The following is a 9227-nucleotide window of genomic DNA, read 5'->3' on the forward strand; positions in this document are numbered from 1 at the left end:
TTTAATGTGTAAGTTTTATTTAGGAAAATAATAGCATTATAAGCTATCTAAGGAAGAATAGGAGTTTCTACCTTAATCCTTCTTTCCTGATTCCCACTCCCCAAAGGTAAACCTATGCGACTCATTCATCTATTTCTTCTGGCATGTTGCATTGTATTTCTAAACATTGGAATCGCTAATGTCACAATTTCTAGATTTTTCTGTTTATGAATAGTTGTCTGCCTGCTGTGGATTGTGATGATGTAACCTTGTTCAAAGTCCTGTTACCCATCTTCCTCGCCACATACTTTCCAGTACTCATGTCTCAGTTCCTGGCTCAATGTTCTACTATTCAATTTTATTATTATAATAATAAGTAAACTGGCTCCCATCATTTATTGTTCCTATTACATTTCCTGTTTGGGACAGCATTTGCTTTTCTTGGAGCTAGTAATGATTTCATGTGAGTGTATGTGTGTATTTTCTTTCTTCCTATCACTGATTGATTAACCTAGGCTTTCCAAGAGAACTGTAGAACTCGTCTCAACATGCTCAAATATTTTATCAGGTAAGATATCCATTCCATCTTTTTTTTTTCTTGGACTCACGTTTCCTGAAACACTTGGTGTTCATCTTGCTTCCTGAACTGGTTGTGTTCTAGATCTGACAAAGAGCTGTTGTAGAGGAACATTTTATTTTGTTCCTGGGAAGTCTTGTGCCTTTTTTCTGTATTGAATACTTATCTTTTGTTTCCCACACTGTTTATTTTTTATGATTCACTTTTATCATATTTATGAAACATGTACTCTAGTAGCTTTCTGAAAAACAATACATGAAGATAAATATTTTGAAGCTTGCTATTCTTAAATGGTCTTTGTACCATTTGATATATTCTTTATATCCTTTGATATTTAGGTTGACATTGATATCCATTTTTGATTTAAATATAAAGTTTATTGATATTTTGGTCAAAACTGCAGGTTTTTTACTATTAGCTTTGTGACACTCACTAGCTACTTGCTCCCAATATTTATTTACATTGTTTTCCCTTTATTTCCTTTGTGGTGTCTGTGTGCTTATCAGAAAGACATCAACTGGGGATCCCTGGGTGGCTCAGTGGTTTGGTGCCTGCCTGTAGCCCAGGGCGTGATTCTGGGTCCCAGGATTGAGTCCCACATCAGGCTCCCTGCATGGAGACACAGCCTTCTGCCTGTGTCTCTGCCTCTCTCTCTCTCTCTCTCTCTCTGTTTCTCTCATGAATAAAATCTTAAAAAAAAGACATCAACTATCTACCATTATCAATTAGATTTGGTTACTGTAGAGACTGAATAACAGTGGCTTAAATCAAATATTTCTCTCTTCAGGTAGCTGTCTAAATATCCTCAGTTGAAGGCTGACATGATAGCTCCCCTATATTAGGAATCTAGTTTATTGATTCTTAAATCTCTACTGTTCCACCATATGGCTTCCATTTTATCATTTGCCATGGCTGGCCCTGCCACTTGCATGCATGTCAGTTAGCAGGAAGAGGAGAAGGGAGAGTAGGGCACCCGTTACCTTTAATGGCATTGCCAAGAAGTCACACATATCAAAAACTTTATACTTTGCAAGCCAAAAAAATATAATTATTTTCTTTTCTGAATACTCCATTTGCATAGCATTGTGATATATTTTTAAAGAATGCATTTCATTTATGTTGCCTGGCTTTATACATTTACTGGAATTTTTTTAAAACTAAGAACGCTGCCTCCTAAAAAAAAAAAAAAAAAAAAACTAAGAACGCTGCTTATTTCTTCTGAGCTGTTTCGTTTTGTTGGTTTTTTGTTTTTGCTATTGGTATGGACACATGCATGGTGATCTCTGGAAAACTATAATTAAAAATAGGGCAGTAAGGTGGCGATTGGAAACACTTTTTGGATGGGTTTCATTAACAGAGTAAAGAATTTTACCATAGTGTGGTTAATAAGAGTATGTTAATCCACTGGGCAAATCTGAAATGTCATTATGTTTTGACGTTTGGTCTGTTCCACTGCTCAGAAAGAATCCTGGGAAGTATGTTAAAAAGAGAGCAGAGGGGTGTCACCATGCACTTTGCAGGCTTGCATTCATTCTTAATTTCATTCCTTCTCTGAGTTTAGTTATTTGATTCCAGAGCCTTACTAACCCAGCCTTCTCAGAGAGGTTACTTTCTCTATTATGCTGTGGTGGGAAATCTACATTCTCTTGGTAGCAAAGCCTTGCAGAAAAAAGTCTAGGGGCCTCAGTCATACTACTTGCAGTCTTAACTCTCACATTCCAGCCTTCAGAGATAGTTGTTGCATCCAAAGTTCTGAGACCCCTGTTTTCTGTTGGATAAATTAGCTGCTATTAATTGGCTCCATGACTGTAAGGATTATCTTCCTTTCTCTGCTAAGTCAGTTGTCCTTATTTATCTACTTTCCCTCAAAATTCATCAAAATTTCTTATCTGTACTTGCATTGGAATACAATTTGAATATTTTATTTGTATTGCTGGGGTTTAAGGAGGGAACAGAGAGAAAACCATTGGATCAATCCTTCGTACATAAGTGGAAGTTTCCTAAATTTACTTATGGAGTAGCTTTGAGGGTAACAAAGGAATATCTTATCTTGTAAAAAACAAGAGCAAGGAATAGAGATGTGTTGCTCCCAAATGGCAAACTGCTGAGATTGCATCTGTATGAGATACCTGGAAGCTAGATCTCAGGTCTCTGAACTCTCATCCTCAGCAAGAGGACATGACACAAAGCAGGAAGGCCAAGAAAAACTTCAGCAATGAGGACAGGCCATTTTTCAATTTGTAGGCTACCCAGGCAGAAAGAGGACCCTCCTGAGACATAGTCATGTTCTATGCCTCTGTTAGAACTGTTCAGCCAGATGCTACCTAGAAACACAGATCTTTGATAAAGTCCTGTCTTTTGTCAACACACTAAAAGTCTTATCCCTATTACATCATAAGACTCATAACACTTCTTTTGTGCATGTTACTAAATTCCTCCTACTGGAACTTTACTAGAACCAGGATTAATCTAATCACTGAGTAGTTAAAAGTGTGACAGGAATCCTGAGATTTTGCTCAGCCTTTCTGAAATGCTTTAATCAACTTTTAAAATTACCATTCTTTATAAGCTAAACAATTATTTTTACGTGTGATATAGCCATAATTATGGAAAGAAAAGCATTGAATTAAACATACTACCTGGAGTGTGGCTAGTTACATTAGACTGCACTTGGTGTAATAGTTTTTTGTTACTTCTGTAATAAGTTGCCACAAACTTAGTAGCTTAAAAGAACCACAGAAATTTATTATGCTACAGTTCTAGATATCAGAAGTCTAAAAGGAGTCAGAAAGGCTGCATTTCTGTTCAAACTCCTTGTGGGAAAGGGAGAAGGCAAAAACTGGAATCTGTACCTTTGCCTCTTCTAGTTTCTAGAGAGCATCTTTATTCTTCTCTCATGATCCCATCATCACATCGTCTGAACCTCTGCTTGTTATTGTATCTCCTTCTCTGACTCTAACCTTCTGGCCTCCATTTTATAAGAACCTTTGTGATTGTGTTGGGCCCACCTAGGTAATCCAGGATAATGGTCTCATCTCCAGGATTCTTTTTTTTTTTTAATGCCTTTTAAAAAACTATTTATTTATTTATTTGAGAGAGAGAGAGAGAGAGAGAGAGAGAGAAACAGATAGAAGAGCCTAAAGTAGGGAGGAAAGGGAGAAGCAGACTCCCTGCTGAGGATACCATACAAGTGGGTCTCAATCCCAGGAGCCAGGGATCATGACCTGAGCTGAATGCAGAGGCTCAACCAACTGAGCTACTCAGATGCCCCTCACCTCCAGGATTCTTAAGGTAATAACCAGTAGTCCATTTGCCATGCAAGGTAACATAATTACAGGTCTGGATATTAGGAAACAGACATCTTTGAAGAACAATTATTTGGTCTACCATGCTTTGGAATCATGAAATTATCTCTAATTATTAGATCTACTTACAATACTTAGTATGTTGTTACTTACACACACACACACACACACACACACACACACACCACAATATTCCAAAGACTGTGCTCCATCTTAACTTTCTCTTAGGTAAACATTTTTCTTCCAACATAGGGATTTTATCCCCAAAATATATAGCTATCATTTTTAAATAATGAACATAGTTCTGTTATATAAAATAGTCATTTACAAAGATGTTTTAAGATGTGTGTGTTAACAGAAATGACAAACATAGGGGAAATCTTGTATTTCCTTTTTGATACAATAGCAAACATGCTATGTTGTTACTCAGTCTTAAAAAAATTGTGTATGTTGACAATTCTAATGTTAATTGTGTATTTTGTACTAAGAAGCATGTTTGTGTTTATTGAGTTCTTTTTGAGTCTTTTGCCAATCAGTTACAAATAAATGGAACATGTAGTTATTTGGTTAAAATAACCGTTGAAAAATAGATATTTGTGCAATTTAGTTGCTAAACTCATAGAAAAAAACTATAATATATTGAACATGTGCCTGTTAGTTATTCTAAGCCTAACAGTTTAAATCCTAACCTCAGTGAGATTTCCATGTTAATTGAGTATGCCAACCAGGTATCTAGCTATTCTTGGAGTGTTGTCATTTCAAATATTTGGTCACCTTCTTTTCAGACCATTTTGTTTTGGAAAATATGCTCAGAATGCAATTAAGATATACTTTGAGAAACTGCAAGGCACATACCAGGAGAAATGTTAGCACACACAGAAAAAGCAAGAGCCACTTACTTTTGTATTACTAAACAAGCAAAGACTTACTTTGTATAAGAGAAAAAATCCACATAGGCTTTTTGTGTACCCTCAGTTCATGTGCTTTGTTAATTTTTTAAAACTTTTATACATGGGATTCTTAATTAATTTGATTCTTTTTTACTGGCATTCATTAAGCTTTTCCTCTCTCCTGGATCTCCTCAAAACATAAACACCCAAATCTCTCTCATCCTTGACTTTCTTAATTTCTGCACCATTTTCATCTCTGCCAAGTTTCTTGAAAGAACAATAGGCCGGTATAATCCCAATTCATACTACAGTGCTCTGCCTTCAAATTTATAACTCCCTTTTTCCTCTGAAACTTCTTTCTGAAATAAATTCTATATTCAAAACAAATAGGAATTCTGAGTGCCTGTCTTGATCATCAATTGTTTAAGTATCTGTGTCATCTTCCTTTTTTATTTTTCTCCTGTACCCCTCCATATTTCCTTTTTCTTTTAAATCTGAGGATCTGAGGATCCACCCCATGATATGCAGGATTCCAAAATGGCAGCCCAAAACTGTGCCACCCTATACCTGTGAAATATGATGTAATATCACCTCTGTGATCATATCATGTTGTATAGCACAGGAAATTTATTTGATTGGACATGAACTAATCCTGTGAACCATTTAAAAAACAGTTTCTATCTGGCTTAGCAGATGGAAACATTTGAAACAGAAGGATGTGATGCACTGTGGCTGGCTTGAAGATAGAGGAGATTATCTGACATGGAAGTAGGTGGCTTCTAGAAGCTGAGAGCAGCTCTCATTTAACAGACATTGAAGAAATGAGGACTTCAGTCTTACAACTTCAAGGAACTAATTTTCTTTTGAGAATCCAAATGAGCTTGAAAGGGAGAGCCCTGAATTCTGGATGAGAAAATAGCTGGTCAACATTTTGATTTCAACCTGAACAGAGAATCTAACCAACCCTGCTACACTTCTGACTTACAAAAACTTGAGTTATTAAGTGGGGATTCTTTTAAGTTAAATGGTTTATGGTAATTTATTACACAACCATAGAAAATTAATATATATTCTTTAAGATGTTCCTTTTATTATTGATATTTTTGTATACAGGAAAATGCCATCCTGTCTTGATGTTTAAAAACCACTTGAATATTCATAAACACTATATATATATATGTTTATATTTATAAATATAAAGAGGAACCAGTTGTTGAAGGCGATCAGTTTATATAGTCAGATTGAGAACAACTGAATAGAAATCATCACTCCATTAGTCAATATAGACATATAACAGGCATTCAGTGTAAAATCCAAGTTCAAGTTCCACAGACCAAATGTTTTATATTTACACAATATTTTGCTATCAACCATCCTAGAAATAGTCAGAACTTTATTCATGAATTTTAGTCTAGAAATCTCCATCGATTTGAAACAAAATTGCATAGATAACCCAATTATCCTTCCTTTCACACTTGTTGATTTCTATCTCTGGAGGATTATTTTCAACATACTTGTAGAAACTAAAAATATTTAAGTTCAGTAGTCTAGAATAATACTTCCAAAAGTATTTTATTTTTTTATTTTTGAATTAAAAAAGAATATGTGAATTAGAAATGCTAAGTACCTAAGAGTTCTCATCTGAATTCACTGATATATCTCTCTTGTAACACAATACCAATCCATAACAACTGAAAATAAAAATTTAAGAAGAAAGCAATAAGTCAATATGGAAGTCACAATAAAGAATTTGCTATCCAGGGCAGCCCAGGTGGCTCAAGCAGTTTAGCACTGCCTTTGGCCCAGGGCCTGATCCTGGAGACCTGGGATCGAGTCCCACGTCAGGCTTTTTGCATGGCGCCTGCTTCTTCCTCTGCCTGTGTCTCTGTTTCTCTCTCTCCTCTCAGTGTATTCTCAGAAATAAATAAATAAAATCTTAAAAAAAGAATTTGCTATCCAAAAATTTATATTTGTATATTGAGGCATTTGCCGCACATTCAGAGTGTCAAAAAGAAATATCTGTATTACTTTGTTAAAAAAATAGAATCAGGACAGTTCAAAGATATACAAACTCGGTGAGTATGTTGTGTTGAAAGTTTTTTAAAATTGTTTTACAGACGGCTAAATCACAGGTGATCAACTACATTTCTCCCTACATTTTTATTTTTATTAAATTTATTGAGCTAAAGTCAAAAGACAGAGAGAAAGAGAGAGAGAAAGAGAGAGAGAGAGAGAGAAAGAGAAATGGGGAAAAAAGAACATAGATCCCGAGTTATACATTATGTAAGTTTGAGATACTGAGTTTATGGTTTATCAAAGATTTGACTTGAACTATACTGTAGATTAATTGGACCTAACATGTATATGCAGAACATTTCATGCAATAGCAGGATACACATTTTTCTCAAACACATATAGCACATTCTCCAGGATAGACTGTGTATGAAGTAAGAAAACAAATCTTAGAAAATTTAAAATTGAAATAATAATAAGTATCTTTTTTTGACAATAGTGATATGTAACGAGTAATTAGTAACAGGAGGAAAGGTGGAAAATTCACAAATATGTGTCAATTAAACAATATGCTCCTGGACAACCAGTGGGTCAAAGAAAAAATCAAAAGAGGAATAAAAAATATCTTGAGAAAAATAAAAAGTGAAACACAATATTCCATATACACAGGATGCAGAAAAGACAGTCATAAGAGGGAAATTTGTAGTGATAAACACCTAAATTAAGAAAAAAGAAGGATCTTAAAGAACTTACCTTACATTTCAAGGAACTAGAAAGAAGAAACTCAGAAGTTTAACAGAAGGAATGAAATAACGATCAGAGCAGAAATAAATGCAATAAAAAATTTAAAAAACAGTTGAAAAAATCAATGAGACTAAGAGCTGGTGTTTGGAAACATTTTACAAAATTTGACAAACAAGCTATATTAAGAAAAAAGAAAATTCAAATGAATAAAATCAGAAATGAAAGAGGACACAATGCAACTAATTATATGCCAATAAATTGGAGGAACTAGAAGAGACACATGGTTGTAAACATACTAACTACCAAGACTCAATCATGGAAAAATAGAAAATCTGAAAAGACCAATATTTAGTAAGGAGATTGAATCAGTAATCACAAATATCCAAACAAAGAAAACCCCAGGACCAAATGGTTTCACTGGTGAATTTTATCAAACAATAAAAGAAGAATTTTCATTATAAAATTCCTTTAACCAACTATGATTACAGAACATGTTCTAATTTAGGAAATATTAAAACACAAGTATGTGTATATACATACGTGCACACATAAGTTTGAAAAAAGTTCATTCATTTATAATGTTCTTAACAACATTGAACCCAAAAAACCCCAACAAATGCTTTCCTTTAGCCAATCTCTATTATCTCAACTTTGAGTTTTAATATTTTTTCTCCTTTACCTTTACTTTTCTTCTGCCTCCTTCTCCTTCCTTATTTTCTTCACATATTATAAAGGTCATTAGGGACATTTATTTTATTATCATGCATGATACTTTCATACACCTGATTCATTACTGTTAGGTACTTGGAGATATTGTTGAAAATGCCAAGGTTCTCGTCATCAATAGGTGTTGAAAATGAAACCTATAGCTTATCCAGCTACATTTTATTGTACAGTAAATTGATATTTCACAAGGATACTATATATAGACAATTATATTAAACAAGTAAAATGATGTATTAAAAGTGTTTATATTTTAATTAGTAAAATTGCCCTAGGTAATTTATTTGATTATATGCCAATTATGGGTTTTATAGTATTGAAAGGAATCTTTCATCATTTTTCCACTGTTTTATGAGGTTAAACCACACTAGTCTTTTTAAATTCCTGTTAATCACCATGGCACTGCTCTGTTTTCCTGTTGCATGTATGAGTCCTTTCCCATGAAGTTTATTCCTTTAGAAATCCTCATTCCTTTGCTAGATCTCTTCTCTAAATATGATTCCTCTTTGGTAAGTTAATTAAAAATTAACATTTGAGTTTTGCATTTTTGTATCCAGTTATTATGAACAAAGATGATACATATATTCATGTGAAGGTTTCTGTGTGAATATGAGTTTTAATTTCTCTAGGATAAAAGCCCAGTAGTGCAATTGCTCTGTTTTAATTTTATGAGAAACTGACAAATTTTTTCCCAGAGATGTGGCAAGCAAAAATTGAGACCCCAAATTCCCACCCTATAAACTCTTCCACTTGAGTACCAGTAACAGCTGTGAATATGATGAGAAATATTCCTGTGATATGGTCAAAGGAATTTTGAAGACCTAATTAATGTCCCTAATCAGTTGACTTTAATATAATCAGTAGAGAGGTTATCCCTATGTGGATCAGACATAATTAAATGAGCCCATGTTAAAAGATACTCAAAGCAGAGACTGATCTCTTGGCCTGAGGAGCAAATGGGCATATTGCTGAGTGGGCCATGTCACAAAGACCCAG

This window comes from Canis lupus, unplaced genomic scaffold (assembly GCF_011100685.1).
Source record: "Canis lupus familiaris isolate Mischka breed German Shepherd unplaced genomic scaffold, alternate assembly UU_Cfam_GSD_1.0 chrUn_S1690H1884, whole genome shotgun sequence".
Classification (NCBI taxonomy): domain Eukaryota; kingdom Metazoa; phylum Chordata; class Mammalia; order Carnivora; family Canidae; genus Canis; species Canis lupus.